The 16,590-nt window shown below is 42.8% G+C and overlaps 1 protein-coding gene across 2 annotated transcripts in view; it reads right to left on the bottom strand.

The window, feature by feature from the left end:
• TMEM178B (transmembrane protein 178B) overlaps positions 1-16,590 on the bottom strand; it is a 410,618-nt gene that overhangs the window by 122,954 nt on the left and 271,074 nt on the right. The gene's annotated exons all lie outside the window — the stretch shown is intronic.

Below are 16,590 nucleotides of genomic sequence, written 5' to 3'. Positions count from 1 at the left end.
TAAACAGAAGCTCAATACAGAATTCTGCCAATACCAGCAAGTGTGTTAATTATGCCAGAGTCAGCTACAAGGACACCAAGCTGGTGGGCTGTACCCCGAGGCAGAACTGGTATGTGCATCTCACTAAGACCAGATGTGCCCTGGAAAGGCAGAAAGAAAACAGAGCAACAGTAAAAACTGAGTGAGACAGCTTTTTAAAAAGATACTAGTGCAAGATTCAGAGACGGCGATGGCATCCCACTCCAGTACTCTCGGCAGGAGAATCCCATGGACGGAGGAGCCTAATAGGCTACAGTCCATGGGGTCGCTAAGAGTCAGACGCGACTGAGCAACTTCACTTTCACTTTTCACTTTTATGCACTGAAGAAGGAAATGGCAACCCACTCCAGTGTTCTTGCCTGGAGAATCCCAGGGACGGGGGAGCCTGTTGGACTGCCGTCTATGGGGTCGCACAGAGTCGGACACGACTGACTAGACTTAGCAGCAGCAGCAGTGCAAGATTCCTAGATTTTACATGAAAGAGTCTTCCAAATAGAATTTCTTGGGACCAATCCATTTAATGCCAAATGTAGCACCTATTTTATGAAAAACAGCTGGTCAGTCTGAGTCACTTAAGGTAACTATTACATATGGACTGTGTACGCAGAAGGACATGAAGAGGTGAGTGTGTGTGTGAGAAGAGAGAGAGAAAGATTGAACCTCTGGGAAAAACTTAGTAACTAACAGAGCTCTTGAAAATCACAATTCCGGGGGGTTCATGTTTGGGAATGCATGTAAGAATTAAAGATTTTAAAATTTTAAAAAAAAATAAATAAAAATAAATTAATTAATTTAAAAAAAAAAAGAAAAGAAAATCACAATTCCACTTTCACAGATGATTCAACTCCAGTCCCAGATATCTAATATTTATTAAAATATTCATTTTTAATAGTTGGCTAGAAAACCTAAGCATCCTTATTAATAAGAAAACAACATGGTTCAGACAAGAGAAAACATGCCTGCCTACTTGTAGAGTTTTTGAGAAAGGAAGAAAGACTCTAAAGAGGAGCAGAATTTCTTGATCATCAATAGAAGTTTCTCCACTCAATGCCTTTCCAGTTTGTTGAATGAATTGTGATGGAACTGAGGAAGACAGGGAGGGATGGAGCTTCATAGATAAAGGGTTGTTTAGGAAACAAAGTATTTAAAGAAATATCTGTGCGTAGAGAAGCAAAATATGAAGAGCCTGGTTTCTCAAAGATACGCACCAGGCCAGTGCTCTTTAGCATCTTTAAAGACAACGTTTAGGAGAAAGGACCTAAGTGTGTCTCAAAAATGACACCAAACTGGTATGGGGAGAAAAGATTTAAGCTTACTGGAAAAAGATGCAGGAAACTCTTAAAAACCTGTGCATACCATAAAAATATCTATGATAGTTATTAGTGGTATTTGTAATGGAATAAAATCCTGAATTTCAATTAGATGTTAGTGGAAATAAAGATGCAATTTTCCCCATACAAGTTCATAAACCCCTTGGATTTCTCCCAAAAGCCCCTTGGGGCTTTGGAAACCCAAAGCTAAGGACCTTGTCATAACAGCAAGGGCTGAGAAATTATATGGCCAATGCTTACCATGAGATGCATAGTGGAGATAAACTAACTTACGACACATGTCTATATACATGAAGATGGGTGGGAGGGAAGGAGAAGAAACATGAGTACAGTGAGTTTAGGACCAAAAAAGGCAAGTTTACAACAAGTCTTATAAAGATGTGCAGCTCATTATTTTGTAGATTGTACTGACTGGAAATATGAAAGGATTCAAACTTGTCAATTTAGCCATAAGCGGCTCCTAAGAGAGGAGAGCTGGAGGCACTTAACCTTTAAGGCTGACATTAGGGAAGACAATAGAATTTTCATTTGAAGACATCATTGGATGCAGAAGATAAAGTTGGAGACAGCTGGGTATGAGCCAATACTATACTATTTCTCCCCTTCTTTAAGAATCCACCCTTGTTTTAATGAATCAGGTTTTTTGCTTTCCTCTGTACACAATTAAAACAAATTACAGTACAACCCACAATGGTTACATATCTCTATTTCATTATAGATCCTAGTGTCAGAGACAGAGCCCTAAAAACTCATGCTCTAGTTGTTGATTTAAGGTGTATTTTATGAATTACAAAATATCATATTTGCAGGGAAGAAGGTAGAGGGTGATTTTAGGACCCAGAAACAAAGTTGAAAGGAGCAAAGGGGTACGGTCATAGTGCCATGGGTAGCAAAATTCAAGGTAGTTAAGTTCTTAGGCAGAATCTCTGGAAGATAAGATCAATGTCCAGCAGTTGCTTTACAGAGGCAAGTCAGCACCTTGGACAGCTCAGTCCAGTGTGTTCCTCCCCAACAGCCTCAATTCTGTGGGGACTGCAAACCCAAGTAGAAAGTCTATCTAAGTTTGCTTGGCTCCACTTTGCCCTTCCTATCCAGTACATACTCACTCTGCCCCACTCAAGAATAAAAAGATCCTGAAATATTTACCATAGTTTCTTTCCCTCTTTAAGAGAATCAGTGGTCTTCATCTGCTCTGGATCTCTCTCAATTCATGTCAGATGCATAACTGACGAAGAGACTGTCAGGGGTCCCTGGGGGCCCCAATCCTTAAGGCTCACAGTCTGTCTGGAGGTAGTTATGTTTTTGTCTTCAGACTGTCCATCTCTTTGACTCCCTTTATTTCCTGAGTTAGTCACTGAGTCTGAACAGCAGCCAAATCCCTGACAATTATTAGCAAGAACATTTGATTCCCTCCAATAAAACTGGAGATAGCCCTGAGAAATGATCGGTATTCACCCTGGTGCTCTCTCTGCCTTCCCAAGGGATGATCCTTCAACCCTCCCACCCTTTCATCAAAGCAGCAGAGTTTTGTTGAGGAGGCTGTTTACTTGGTCTGGCTGTTTTAATGAATTTATTTTCATTAACATGAATAACTTTGTTTTTCTCTAAGCAAAACAACAACAGTAAAAAAAAATCATCTTAAATAGAGAGCAGCTAGCATCTCTTAAACCATTAAGGATATTAATCATCAGTTCACAGAAAGATTGAAGAAGGAAGAAGACCTGAAATCCCAAAGAGGCAAAAGAGGGAGAAACTCAGAGAAATGTTTCAGAAGGAGGTGAGGCAAATGGCAATGGCTCAGAAATAAATAAAGGATGTAGAAATGTAATGGAAGGGGGTGCCCAAGTGGGAACCATAGAAACCATTTAAGTGAAGCTAGGTGGAGAGAGAGGGACATACAGATGACTTGCCACAATAAGCCCCTTAAGGCTTAAAAAGATTTGGTTTTGGATGTGAGAGTTGGACTGTGAAGAATGCTGAGCACCAAAGAATTGATGCTTTTGGACTATGGTGTTGGGGAAGACTCTTGAGAGTCCCTTGGACTGCAAGGAGATCCAACCAGTCCATTCTGAAGGAGATCAGCCCTGGGATTTCTTTGGAAGGAATGATGCTAAAGCTGAAACTCCAGTACTTTGGCCACCTCATGCAAAGAGTTGACTCACTGGAAAAGACTTTGATGCTGGGAGGGATTGGGGGCAGGAGGAGAAGGGGGCGACAGAGGATGAGATGGCTAGATGGCATCACTGACTCGATGGACCTGAGTCTGAGTGAACTCCAGGAGTTGGTGATGGACAGGGAGGCCTGGCGTGCTGCGGTTCATGGGGTTGCAAAGAGTCGGACACGACTGAGTGACTGAACTGAACTGAACTGAATGGAGAGAATTGGGTGAATATGTAGGTAGGGGATACAAAAAATATTTTTAAAAAACCCATAAATGAAAATAATTTCACTCTCAAGCACTTATGTATGTACTTATGGATTCCCTCTCCGCCTACTTACACACACACACAGACACACACACTCCTCTCTCTCTCTCCCCACCCTAAGCATCTCATTTTCTTGGACTATACAAGGATTAGAAGTTTGCTTCGTTATTTTGCCAGAACTGAATGGCATAGCAAACTTGAGGTTCTAGGGTCATGGCAGGAAGTGGAAGAGGACTGACTATGTATAACATAAATATCATGGCACCAAAACATTTCCACTGACTATAGTCTATTTCTGTGATACCATGAATTCTTTAATGCTCTTTGAGGATAGCTTATTATAACTTTGGGCTTCCCATAGCTTATTATAAAACAAGAAAACAAAAATTACAGAGTTTAGAGTATAGTATTAAATCCAAAGTATAACATATATTACTACTCAAAGCATCTATACTGCTATTACCTACTAGAGATTTACAAGTCATGCATCATAAACTGTGGAGCAAAGCAGTCGGGAAAGACTCCTCAAAACCTGCTTAAGGATTAGGGCCAGTTCTCAGTTTTGCTTGCTAATAACTCTATGCTCACATTTCATTCTCTCACTTGACTGTCTTAACACCATGAGGTAAATGGTAGGTTTATTCTTATTTAGCTAATGAGGCAATGGAGACTTCTAAGAAGGAATCAGACTTCCTCAAGGTCAACTGGCTGTGAAGTAATACAGCAACAACTTCTGGCATCAAGTCCAGGGAGCAGTATACAATACCTTGCTGCCTGTCCATCGATGAAATTTAAATGAACTTAATATTTTCACTCCTTTCTGTCTTGACTTCATTTGTTTCATTAATATTCATTAACTGCTAATTGCTAGATTTTAAACAGTTGAAAAGAATGGGGTGCTGCCTTAAATGTTTCCGATAGTAAACAAAACAATAGCAATGTGAGAAGAGACAAGACCACACAATGATTCCAATGGGGAGAAGCAGCGAGGCATACAGTTGAAGGAGGAATAGAAGTCTGAAGTCAGAGACAGCAGCAATAGCATATGCTTTGAATTTCTTATACAGCCTCTAAAAAATGTAGGTACCTTTCTAAGAATAACCTGCCCTCAAAGAAAGTCAAAATCTTTAGGTAGTCAAGCAGGAGAGAGGTTGTTCTTGTCATAGGGAACAGCATATGTCAGGCAAAACATTTGAGAAAGACTAGTATATTCACAAAAATAACGATGGTTTGGCTTTGCTCAAGAATAAAATGTGAGATGGTGGAGTGATGGAACGCCAGCTCAAAAAGGGTCTTGCAGGGCACAGAAGACTCTTTAGCTGCAAGCCTTTAGGCTGGGGGACATCCACAGAGGACTATTTACAGGGGAGTGACATGACCAAATGTTCATGTTAGAAGACATTCTGGCGGTAGTACAGACTTAGCCAAGCCTGGCAGAGAAGGAGGAATTGAGGCAGGGAGACTAGCGAGAAGGTTGTGCTGTAGTCATGGCAACAGATGGAGAGAACTGAATTGAGGTGGTGGTGGAAGAGATGCCTCCAGGCGGCAAGTCAAAGTGAAATCCCCAGGACTTTGTGCTTAAATCCACAGGGAGAGTGAGCTATGGGAAACGATGCTAAGTGATCTGGAAACAACTGTGCATGCCTCAAGAACAAGGTCGCATCATATTCATCCTTGGTTCTTTCTTTTCTCATATCCAGCCTGGCGCATTTCCATGAAATTGTGTTGTCCTCAAGTTTCTTATTTGCCTCTGTAGTAGCACCTCGAAGGTGGGACATATCAGCTGAATGCCTAGTTCAGGGATCTAAAGGTAGGAGGTATTCAAAAAGGTCATGAAATCAGGAACATTTTCAGATTTTTTTTTTTTAAATGACATCTAGGAGTGAAGTTTGTTTCCACATCCGTCTTTCAATCTAGACTGGATCTTTGTGACTTGTTTTGTGCAAGAGAATCCAGCAGAAGTGACCTTGCAATTATACACTGCTGCTTTCTCTCAGAACCCTGCATGGCCACCACTTGAACAAGCACAGGCTGGCCCGGTTGGAGGGTGGGAAATTAACAGGAACAGAGGCCAGCTATTCCATTTGAGGCCATGCTGGACCAGCCATTCAAGTGGAGGTTATCAGTCAACCTCAGCAGACTGCAGATACCTGAGTGAGCTCCTGGACACCAGAAGAACTGCCCAGCTGAGCCCAGCCCACACTGCCAACTCAAACACTTGTGAGTTAAACAAATAACTGTTGCTTTAAGCCACTTGAGTTTGGGAATTACTTATAGCAAGAAGTATAGATAGACTATTTTTATAAAAGGAAAGAGACAGTTTTCCTTGGCTCCCTACTTTGAAGGAAACTGGTGCTCCATCTGCTCCGGAGACCACATTCCAGAGATGCAGAGTCATGGCTGACCCACCACTAACAGCAACCCCAGGGTATACCACATCATCCATTGTCCACATGGTTATAAGATCTGCTCAAAAGGATTCCAGAGGGTACACAGGTCATATGTTGTAGGGATACCTGGGTATGGTTTCACCACCGTTGGGGGTAGGGGAAGTTCTCTGAGGGATGGACAAGACCTTTATAGTTTTCGAGTGACCAGGGGGTATTTGTTGCCAAGCATTGCTATTTTGACTCTTAGGCCTATAGCATTATAAAACCTTCAAGGACGTATAAGGGTGCATGCGTGTGTGTGTGTGTGTGTGTGTGTGTGTGTGTGAGAAAAATAAAACAAAACCACATGTAAATGATGTATATGGATATTTTATGCACTTTTCTGTTTGTCTGAAATATTTCATAATTTTAAAAAATTTAACCTAGTAAGAAATATCTTTCATTTTCTTGCTATAATAAGATTATTTTTAATCATTCCTTATACTGTTTCCAGGGGATCTTACGTTAATATTGCATTCTACTCACTACTTTATTAGGAGATACAGGGTCAGCAATTCCATACTTAATGCATCCCTCTTCTATAGGACTTTATTTATTTATTTATTCATTCATTCAACAAGTCTTATGGAGCATCTTCTAAATTAAGCTGGGCAAAGACTGACGCTGAAGCTGAAGCTCCAATACTTTGGCCACCTGATGTGAAGAACTGACTCATTGGAAAAGACCTTGATGCTGGGAAAGGTTGAAGGCAGGGGCAGAAAGGGACAACTGGGGATGACTTGGTCCAATTCAATGGACACGAGTTTGAGCACACTCTGGGAGATGGTGAAGGACAGGGAAGCCTGGTGTGCCTCAGTTCATGGGGTCGCAAAGAGTCAGACATGACTTAGTGACCGAACAACAACAATAAGGATACAGCAATGAACATAACAATGTGTCTCCTTTCAGAGCATGCATTCCAGTGGGAGAGACTAAAGCACAAATAATAACCATGCCAGGAGTGATATGCACCATAAAGTGAAATAGCGCACAGTCAGGGAATAGAAAGGCATTTTAGGTGACATGACCGAAAAGGTCTCACTGATGAAGGAGCCCAGCAGAGCCTGAGTGAAGTTACTCAGAGGCAGAGCGCAGCCACGGCATCACCGGTCTTCCGGTCTTGGTTGTTTTTTCACTGTGACGTCTTGAAGGTAGGAACCATGTCTTACTCATCTCTGTATCTTCATGCCCAGAATAGTGCCAGGTATCCAATCCGTCTTACTGCATGGATGGACAAATGGATGGGTGGATGGTAGATTAACTCTTACTCATGGATCTGAGAATAGTGGCTACTGACTCAGGCCATGAGTAAGGCTTCACACCACATTCTGCCCCACCCCGACACCCAGCACTCTTAACTCTCACCCTGCTATATTTTTTCTTTGTTTCATAGCAATGCACACCTTCTGACAGCAGATAATTTACCGACTTGTTTTGTTTATTGCTTGCCTGTCTCTCATCACTGGAATTTAAGCCCCACAAGGGTGGGACCTTTGCCTGTTTTGTTCATTATCATTGCCTCATGCAATGCCGAGAACACAGTAAGAGCTCCAAACGTGTATGTTCAATGTCTGAATGTGACCTTGCCCATCTCAGTTTTTCTGGAGCCTGATGTAAAGTGTGTCTTGGTCCTTTCCCTGTTCAGCTTCTCCTGTGAGAGGACTGCTTTTAGGAAAATCCATCCCTGGTGGCTCAGACGGCAAAGAATCCACCAGCAATGCAGGAGACCCGGGTTCCATCCCTAGATCTGGAAGATCCTCTGGAGAAGGGAATGGCAACCCACTCCAGCTTTCTTGCCTGGAGAATTCCATCGACAGAGGAGACTGGTGGGCTACAGTCCACGGGATCGCAAAGAATTGGACACGACTGAGTGACTAACACTATCAGTTATTTGTTCTAGTCAGAGATAGGTGGGTTCACCAAAGAGAAGGTGAGACAAGCCCTATGAATATACTTAAAAATATGTGGTTTTGGTGATCTAAAAATTTGAACAAGATAGATAAAGAGAAAATATAAATCGGAAATACTTTAAAAATACAAAACACTTCCAGTTTATAAATAAAAGCTAAATTGTTTATTATCTATGAACCAATAACAACACTAGCTATAAAATAAAGTGAAGAATCTGATGGGAAAACTTATAAAATATATTCAAATAACTATCTGTAGACCTTTTCTTCTTTGCCTGTGTGTCAGTCACGTGGGAATGAGGCGTGGTCCGTCCATCAGTGGTACCCTGTTCCCGTCCCCTGTCATGAACTCCGCCCGTCACTCTTTTAACAGGATTCTGACAAGTCTCTAGGTGGCAGTTCTGCTCAGGCATGCTCTGATGGCTTTGTAACCCAGTTAATGTTTCATTCTCTTAACTAGGCTAAAGCTATTCTTTTCCAGACAAAAATCAGTCTTCCATCCAGAGTAAGACACATTATCTGAAATTGCTCCTTTTCTTCCCAGGTCCATTTCAAACTCTCATCTTCTGATTTCGTCGTAACCTAGTTAAGGTTTCATTAGCTTAACTAGGCTGGAGATATTCTTGTCAGTTAGAATTTGCTTTCAGCCTGAAATTATCCACACTTTCTCTGAAATGGCTGCATTTTTTTCACAGTCTAAATTAGATTAACTAATTTCAGGCTGCTCCCTACCAAAATGACAGTTTGCCAAGATGGCCCAGAGACCCTTTCTGAAGTTCCAAAAATCTGTCTTTCTTCTGATACCTGACTCCCTAGTCAGAAAGCCATTCGTTCACAACCTCCTCACTGTCCTGCCTGTCCCCAGAAAAGACAACACCCATTTGACAGACATAACAAGTGTAATGTACACTCTCCCTTCAGATGTGCTTTTAGGAAACCTTTACACAATTTGGGTTTATTTCAGAAGAAGTTTTGATTCACTGGTTCTGTCATCTTATTCTTATGTAAAACAAAACCACTTCAAAATCTAGAGGGCTTCCCTGGTGGCTCACCCAGGGATCGAACCCAGGTCTCCCGCATTGCAGGTGGATTTTTTTACCAGCTGAGCCACCAGGGAAGCCCTCCCTGGTGGCTCGGCGGTAAGGAAGCCTTCTAAGGAAGGAGACACGGGTTCGATTCCTGATCCAGGAAAGGTCCCACATGCTTTGGAGCAACTAAGCCTGTGTGCCACAACGGCTGAGCCTGTGGTCTAGAGCCCGGGAGCTGCAACAGCTAAAGGCCACTAAAACCAGCCTTCTATCCCAGAGCCCACGCTCCACACCTAGAGAGAAGCCCTCGCAGCAACTAAGACCCAGCACAGCCCGAAATAAACAAACGAAAGTTTTAGACATTCAGAAACAAATTTCAAAAATAAAGAAGTAAAACAACTCACTAGAGCAAAAGCCAAGACTTTAGCGAACACTAAGAACAAAATGAAACAAAACGAAAAGACCTGGTTAGTATAATAAAAATTTCAGAAGATGCAACAGAATATGCGGCTTATTGCCAAATGTGGCTAGGTCTCTTAAAAAATCCTTTTTCTCTTCCAACTCATGTAAATATTGTTCTTAAACCTTCTGCGGTTAATTAGATGGGGACCTTTGGAAATTGCATTTTGAAAGGTTTTATGACAGAGGCTGTTTGTGAAATTGTCTTTCCTGGGTAACAACACTGACAAAATAAGATTGTCAGGACATTCTGTCTTGGGATTATACACACATTTCACTGCTGGTGGGGGTGGGTGGTGGAGGAGGGGAGGGGAGGGGGACAAGGGCGGGAGAGAGAAGGCAGAGAAGTGATGGAGAGTGAGAAAGAGCTGGTGCATGTGCCAAGACTCTGTGCAAAGGGCAGGAGGGGGTGAGCTGGACCAGAGCTGAAAGCCTGCTGGCCCTGGAGCCGCATCCAGTCACCATGGTGCTCTCAGATACGAGCATCTCGCTGCGTGGAGTGTGTGATGCTGGTCCTTAATGAGAAGTGTTTTTGCTCAGTGTGGCTTCTCAACACAAACCAACTGTGGCATCTGATGTTCGGCTGAGCAAACAGCTGTCTCTTTCTGGGCTAAAGAGAAACCAGACTCTGCCGGACACCTGGGAGACTGCATGCTGACCTGCCACATGGCATCACCCAAAGTAGTCTCCATGGAGGGGTTTTTACTTGACATCCTAACTTCAGAATCTACTCAGAAGAGCATGACTCTCTGCCATCTGGTATTTAAATTTCATGGAAAACCCAGGCAGACCTGGTCTAGAAGATTCCTAATGGAGCAGGAAACACCTCCCCTTTCCTTCTGAGGAATCTACTTTCTAATGGAAATTTATTTCCTAATTTAAAAAATGTGATTCTATCCGTGTATGGGTACACAGAGATAGTCACAGCCTATATCTGGGGTGGCTGGAGTGAGGACAGGGAGGAGATGCAGAGAGTCACATGGGATTTCCACTCATAAGATGCTACTTAGCAAGCAGACTTACATAAAGCTGATATCAAGTCCTGGAGATGGGTACTGTCCCAAGAAGAACTGCTCTTCCAGGTGACATTTTACATAAATCAGGAAAGGAGAAACTAATACCAGGGCTAATGGATAACGCCCAATAATTGTTTTTTTTTTTTTAATCTGTACATTTTTTTTTTGTTTTTAATTTTTACAACATTGCATTGGTTTCCGCTGTATAGTTGGAATCAGTCATAATATACACATATCCCCCTGTCTTGAAACCCCCTCCCCTCCCCCATTTCACTCTCTAGGTCATCACTGGGCGCCAAACTGTGAAGTTGCCTGTGTTATAAGCAACCTCTCAGCCACCATCCACTTTCCACATGCTGTGGAAAATTCTGAAAGAGATGGGAATACCAGACCACCTGACCTGCCTCTTGAGAAATCTGTATGCAGGTCAGGAAGCAACAGTTAGAACTAGACATGGAACAACAGACTGGTTCCAAATAGGAAAAGGAGGACGTCAAGGCTGTATACTGTCACCCTGCTTATTTAACTTCTATGCAGAGTACATCATGAGAAACGCTGGACTGGAAGAAGCACAAGCTGGAATCAAGATTGCCAGGAGAAATATCAATAACCTCAGATATGCAGATGACACCACCCTTACGGCAGAAAGTGAAGAGGAGCTAAAAAGCCTCTTGATGAAAGTGAAAGAGGAGAGTGAAAAAGTTGGCTTAAAGCTCAACATTCAGAAAACAAAGACCATGGCATCTGGTCCCATCACTTCATGGGAAATAGATGGGGAAACAGTAGAAACAGTGTCAGACTATTTTTTGGGGCTCCAAAATCACTGCAGATGGTGACTGCAGCCATGAAATTAAAAGACGCTTACTCCTTGGAAGAAAAGTTATGACCAACCTAGATAGCATATGCAAAAGCAGAGACATTACTTTGCTGACTAAGGTCCGTCTAGTCAAGGCTATGGTTTTTCCTGTGGTCATGTATGGATGTGAGAGTTGGACTGTGAAGAAGGCTGAGCGCCGATGAATTGATGCTTTTGAACTGTGGTGTTGGAGAAGACTCTTGAGAGTTCCTTGGACTGCAAGGAGATCCAACCAGTCCATTCTGAAGATCAACCCTGGAATTTCTTTGGAAGGAATGATGCTAAACCTGAAACTCCAGTACTTTGGCCACCTCATGTGAAGAGTTGACTCATTGGAAAAGACTCTGATGCTGGGAGGGATTGGGGGCAGGAAGAGAAGGGGATGACCCAGGATGAGATGGCTGGAGGGCATCACAGACTCAATGGACGTGAATCTGAGTGAACTCTGGGACATGGTGATGGACAGGGAGGCCTGGCGTGCTGCGATTCATGCGGTCGCAAAGAGTCGGACACGACTGAGTGACTGAACTGAACTGAGTGTGTGTGTATATATATACACACACATATATGCTGATGCTTCTTTCCCCATTCGTCCCACTCTCCCCCTCCCTCGCTGGGCCCCCAGTCCATTCTCTACGTCTGCATCTCCATTCTTACCCTGCAAATAGGTTCATCAGTACCATTTTTCTAGATTCCATATATATGCATTAATATATGGTATTTGTTCTTCTCTTTCTGACTTATCCACTCTATTTAATTGGCTGTAGGTTCATCCACTTACTAGAACTGACTCAAATCCCTCCTTTTTATAGCTGAGTAATATTCCATTGTATATATGTATCACGTCTCCTTTCCCATTCATCTATCGATGGACATCTAGGTTGCTTTCATGTCCTGGCTATTGTAAATAGTGCTACAGTGAATTCTGGGACACATGTGTCTTTTAGAATTGTAACACCAAAGAATTGTTAAAAAGGATGCCAAATTGTCCTAAGCCTGTGTATTTTAGTATTTTTCTACCTGATTTACTACAGCATGATTTACTGTTTTCCATATCACCTATTTTTGTGAAAAGTTACTTTTGACTAAAGTAAAGAAGTGGGTAAGATCTGGACCACATGTAACAAAGCAAAGTGAGCTTACCATCACTCGCCACGTGGTGATAAGATGCCCAAATTCCAAGCCTCATTTGGCTAACAGCCCCCTTAAAGTTTAAAAAGGCCTATTCTCATGGTAAAAGTGGTAGTTACTATAAAATAATCAGTAAAGGTATTTTAAACAACCCTTTATAATTTGATTTAATATTTAATTAAACCAATCTCTTCAGTTTTTTTTTCTTTATAAGATAAATATTATTTTCCTGGCCACACTGGGTCACCATTTTCTATGCAACACTAACCGTCTATACCAGACCATTACCTAGTGCAGATTTGGACAAGATCTCCTAAAACCTAACTATAAAAGGCTAACATGACCCTGATGCCTGCACCATAGCTTATACCGAGACAGCTCTATCATTCACTGTAACAGTGTCATCTCCCCTGTAGTTTGTCAAAGAAAGAGGCCATGCGCTGGAAAAGTAAGGACAGGAAACAGAATTAAGGTGGAAGGCAACATGCTACGTCTCCAGAATCTCTGAAAAATCTTTACTGCTCAAACCACTGACATTCAGGTTCAAAAATTTTTATCGCGTAATTATCAACCTCCGCTGTAAATGTATCTGTAAAAGTGGGGGCTTTTGATAAGTAACTTGCTATTCATTTAGGTACTACTAATAGTGAATTTGTGCCAATTTGACCAGGGTTAGGTTAAAATATAGCTGTCTTCTATCCTTAAACGGGAAAAGCATGGGGAAAGGGGACCCTAAAATAGTATTAATATCAGTGACAGTGTGTTTGAGACCTTTTACTTTAGGACATAATTTCTCTCCAAACTCTTTTTCATAACACAGTTGTATGTAACGTACTAATTATGACTAGCTCCATCGTGGCTCAGCTGGTGAAGAATCCGCCTGCAATGTGGGAGACCTGAGTTTGATCCCTGGATTGGGAAGATCCCCTGGAGAAGGGAAAGGCTACCCACTCCAGTATTCTGGCCTGGAGACTTCCATGGACTATGGGGCCGCAAAGAGTTGGACATGACTAAGCGACTTTCACACTTAATCACTTAATAAAAGTAAAACCTATTTTTAATTTTTTTTAGCCATTAGCTCAAGTTCATTAATCAAGGTCACAGTCACAGACATGAGAGGACTCATGTCCATTTCTGTGACTTTATAACCAAGGCAACTGAGTCCTGTCCTGAGGAGCTTGCTGACTTGCACCAGGTCTCAGAGCAGGTGGCAGAGCCACTGGCTGACCCTGGCCTTCTCATGTCCCATGTTTCACCATCTTTACCCAGTCCAGTGGTTTTCAAACTGATCTGTGAATCTCTGGGCATTCCAGGTATTAGGTTGGCCAAAAAGTTCATTTGGTTAATAAACATTATTCAATATAGTTCTTAGTGAAAATGAAAAAAAAAAAAGAAAAATGTGTCTTATATTTTTATTTAAAGCTGGACGAACATTTTAGCCAACCCAATACATCTTAACTGGTTTTATACTTCAGCCTACCTTCTAAGACTAAGACTTAAAAATCCAGGACTTCAAAAAAGTTTTAAAATTACATTAATTTTTTTTTAATCAAAAACAATTTCTAAAATGAAACTTCATAACTCTTCATTGCAGAGTGGAATTCGATCGAAGTTGAATCCCTTAAAACACCATCTGAAGCTTGGTGTCTGAAGGGCCAAGCTCTGCCTTGGAACACGAAGTCAAAGACACCTGAGACCAGTGAGTGCCTCCAACTCTGACCACAGACAAGTGACTCAACCACTCTGGCCTCAGCGTCCTGGTCTGTGAGATGGGATTTACAGGACTTTACAGCACAGAAGATCGGTGAGATAATCCAACTTCTGTAGCTGTTGATGTGTTCATTATTAGGCAATGTCACCTACTCATTAACATCGGAGAAGAGAACTTTAGATCAGCACACAGTGAGGGGCAAACATACACAGTAGTTTCAGACTTGGTGCGGTGGTGGTGGTTTAGACGCTAACTCTACTTTTTCCTACTGTGGAGGATGAGACAGTCTGAATTGTAGTAAGTCGGGAAGATTCCCCTGGAGAAGGAAATGACAACCTATTCCAGTATTCTTGCCTGGAGAATTCCATGGGCAGAGGAGCCTGGCAGGCTACCGTCCATGGAGTCGCAAAGAATCGGACATGGCTGAGCAACTAATGCTTTCACTTTCTTTGATTCACTTTCAGAGAGGTTTAGGAGTCCCAGGCCCAGACCACAGACTCTCAGAGGATGAGACAGGAGTCCAGAGCTTGGGCAGCTGACCCCACAGTTGTCTCTAAAGGACAAGCTGGAGCACAGAAGCTTAAGGAAGTCTTCCCATCACAGCTGCGAACTATAACAAGCCTGAGTCTGAGCCGGGCAGCTGTAGGAAGGTCAGCAGCCCTGGCACCAATCTGGCCTTAGATTCTGTGGCTGCCAATGAGTCCAACAATAGGCCCCAGCTGGATCTGGGGAATGCCAGCTAGGACTCTCTGGGGGGCCATCTGGCTTTGGAAGCTCACAGTCAGAATCCAAGGACTAGTCTGAGGTCAGAGAGGTGTCTCGTTTCATTTGTCCCATTCAGCATCACTTATTTATTGTGCGTGGCCTTGTCAGAGGCAGTGCATGGGACAGAGATGAATCAGACTCCTTAAGGGGCCTACATGGTCCAGCCATGAAGTGTAAAATACTGGACAGCAGCTCTCAAAGTGTGGTCCCTGGACCAGCAGTGCCAGCCTCAGCAAGCATCACTGTCAGAGATGCACGTTCCAGGCCTCATCTGAATCAGACCTCCTGAATCAGAACCCCTGGACCAGCAGTGCCAGCCTCAGCAAGCATCACTGTCAGAGATGCATGTTCCAGGCCTCCTCTGGATCAGACCTTCTGAAGCAGAACCCCTGGGGGCAGACCCAGCAGCCCAGGTTTTAACAAGACTCCAGGTGATTCTGATGTAGCTAAAGTTTGCAAAGCAATGATACCGCATGTCTAAGAGGGACACCACATGTGATGGACAGCCACATGTGATCACTGACACAGATGGCAGGAAGCTGGCCTTCCATCAGGATAGGCAGTGTGTATAACAGACCCCACGGTGTGAAGAACCTACCAGGCTGGGCAGAAGAGTCAATCAAGCTGAGAGAAACTGGAGACGGACACAACATGAGGTAGGTAAGGGCATTTTCACACATCACTGCCCACAGAAATTCAAATGGAAAAAACCAGGAATGATTGAGTCGTCCATCTGTGAGAAGAGTCTTGTTTAAAGTGGACTCTGAGCTTGCTCTTCTCTCTGCCCAAGAGACAAAGACTTGCTTCAGCTTACCCAAAAGAGATTCCTTAGCAGCCAACGGCCCAGCTTAATGGGCACCATCTCAGACTCTGGCCGCCCTGAAGGTTGCCAGGAAGACCTAGGTTGATAGGTGGAACTTGATCTGAAGGATAAAATGCGAGTCAGATGAGAAAGTTCCTTAGGCCCATCCCAAGAGATTCCTCACTTCAGGAGGTCTGAGAAGGGGCTCCAGGAAAATGAATTTTCTGAACAAGAATTTCAACACGGGGCTTCGCTTGTCCTGATTTAGGGCAGCAGAGAAATACTTCATGGTTCACTCATCCAACGACAAAAAGGCTGGAACCAGTGACATCTCCGGATCCATTATTCTCTTTTCTTCAATTCTTGTTGTAATCTGTAAGTTTCTCCTAAAAGACACTGGAGAAGTCAAGACTAATTTCTAAAGTGACAAAAAGTCACCACAACCCCAAAGTGAGGGAAATTCCCCAGATCAAGTAGAATGGGGCTAGTGAAAAGGCAGAGGGCACGTTAGGACTTCCCAGGAAAGGGGCCTTGCAATCATATGTTTCAGGGTTTGTTTTTTTCTTAGATAAAAAGAGATGCATTTGAAACGCAGTCCCATTTCCCCTAAATCAAATGACTGAAATGACAAATTCCTGAATCAGTAGACAGGAGAAGTGCCTGGGACCTTTGGGTCATTCTGCTGTA

The sequence above is a fragment of the Ovis aries genome, chromosome 4 (genome assembly GCF_016772045.2).
Source record: "Ovis aries strain OAR_USU_Benz2616 breed Rambouillet chromosome 4, ARS-UI_Ramb_v3.0, whole genome shotgun sequence".
NCBI lineage: Eukaryota > Metazoa > Chordata > Mammalia > Artiodactyla > Bovidae > Ovis > Ovis aries.
Note: the sequence above shows the minus strand (reverse complement) of the source record. Positions and strands in the feature narration are given on the sequence as shown.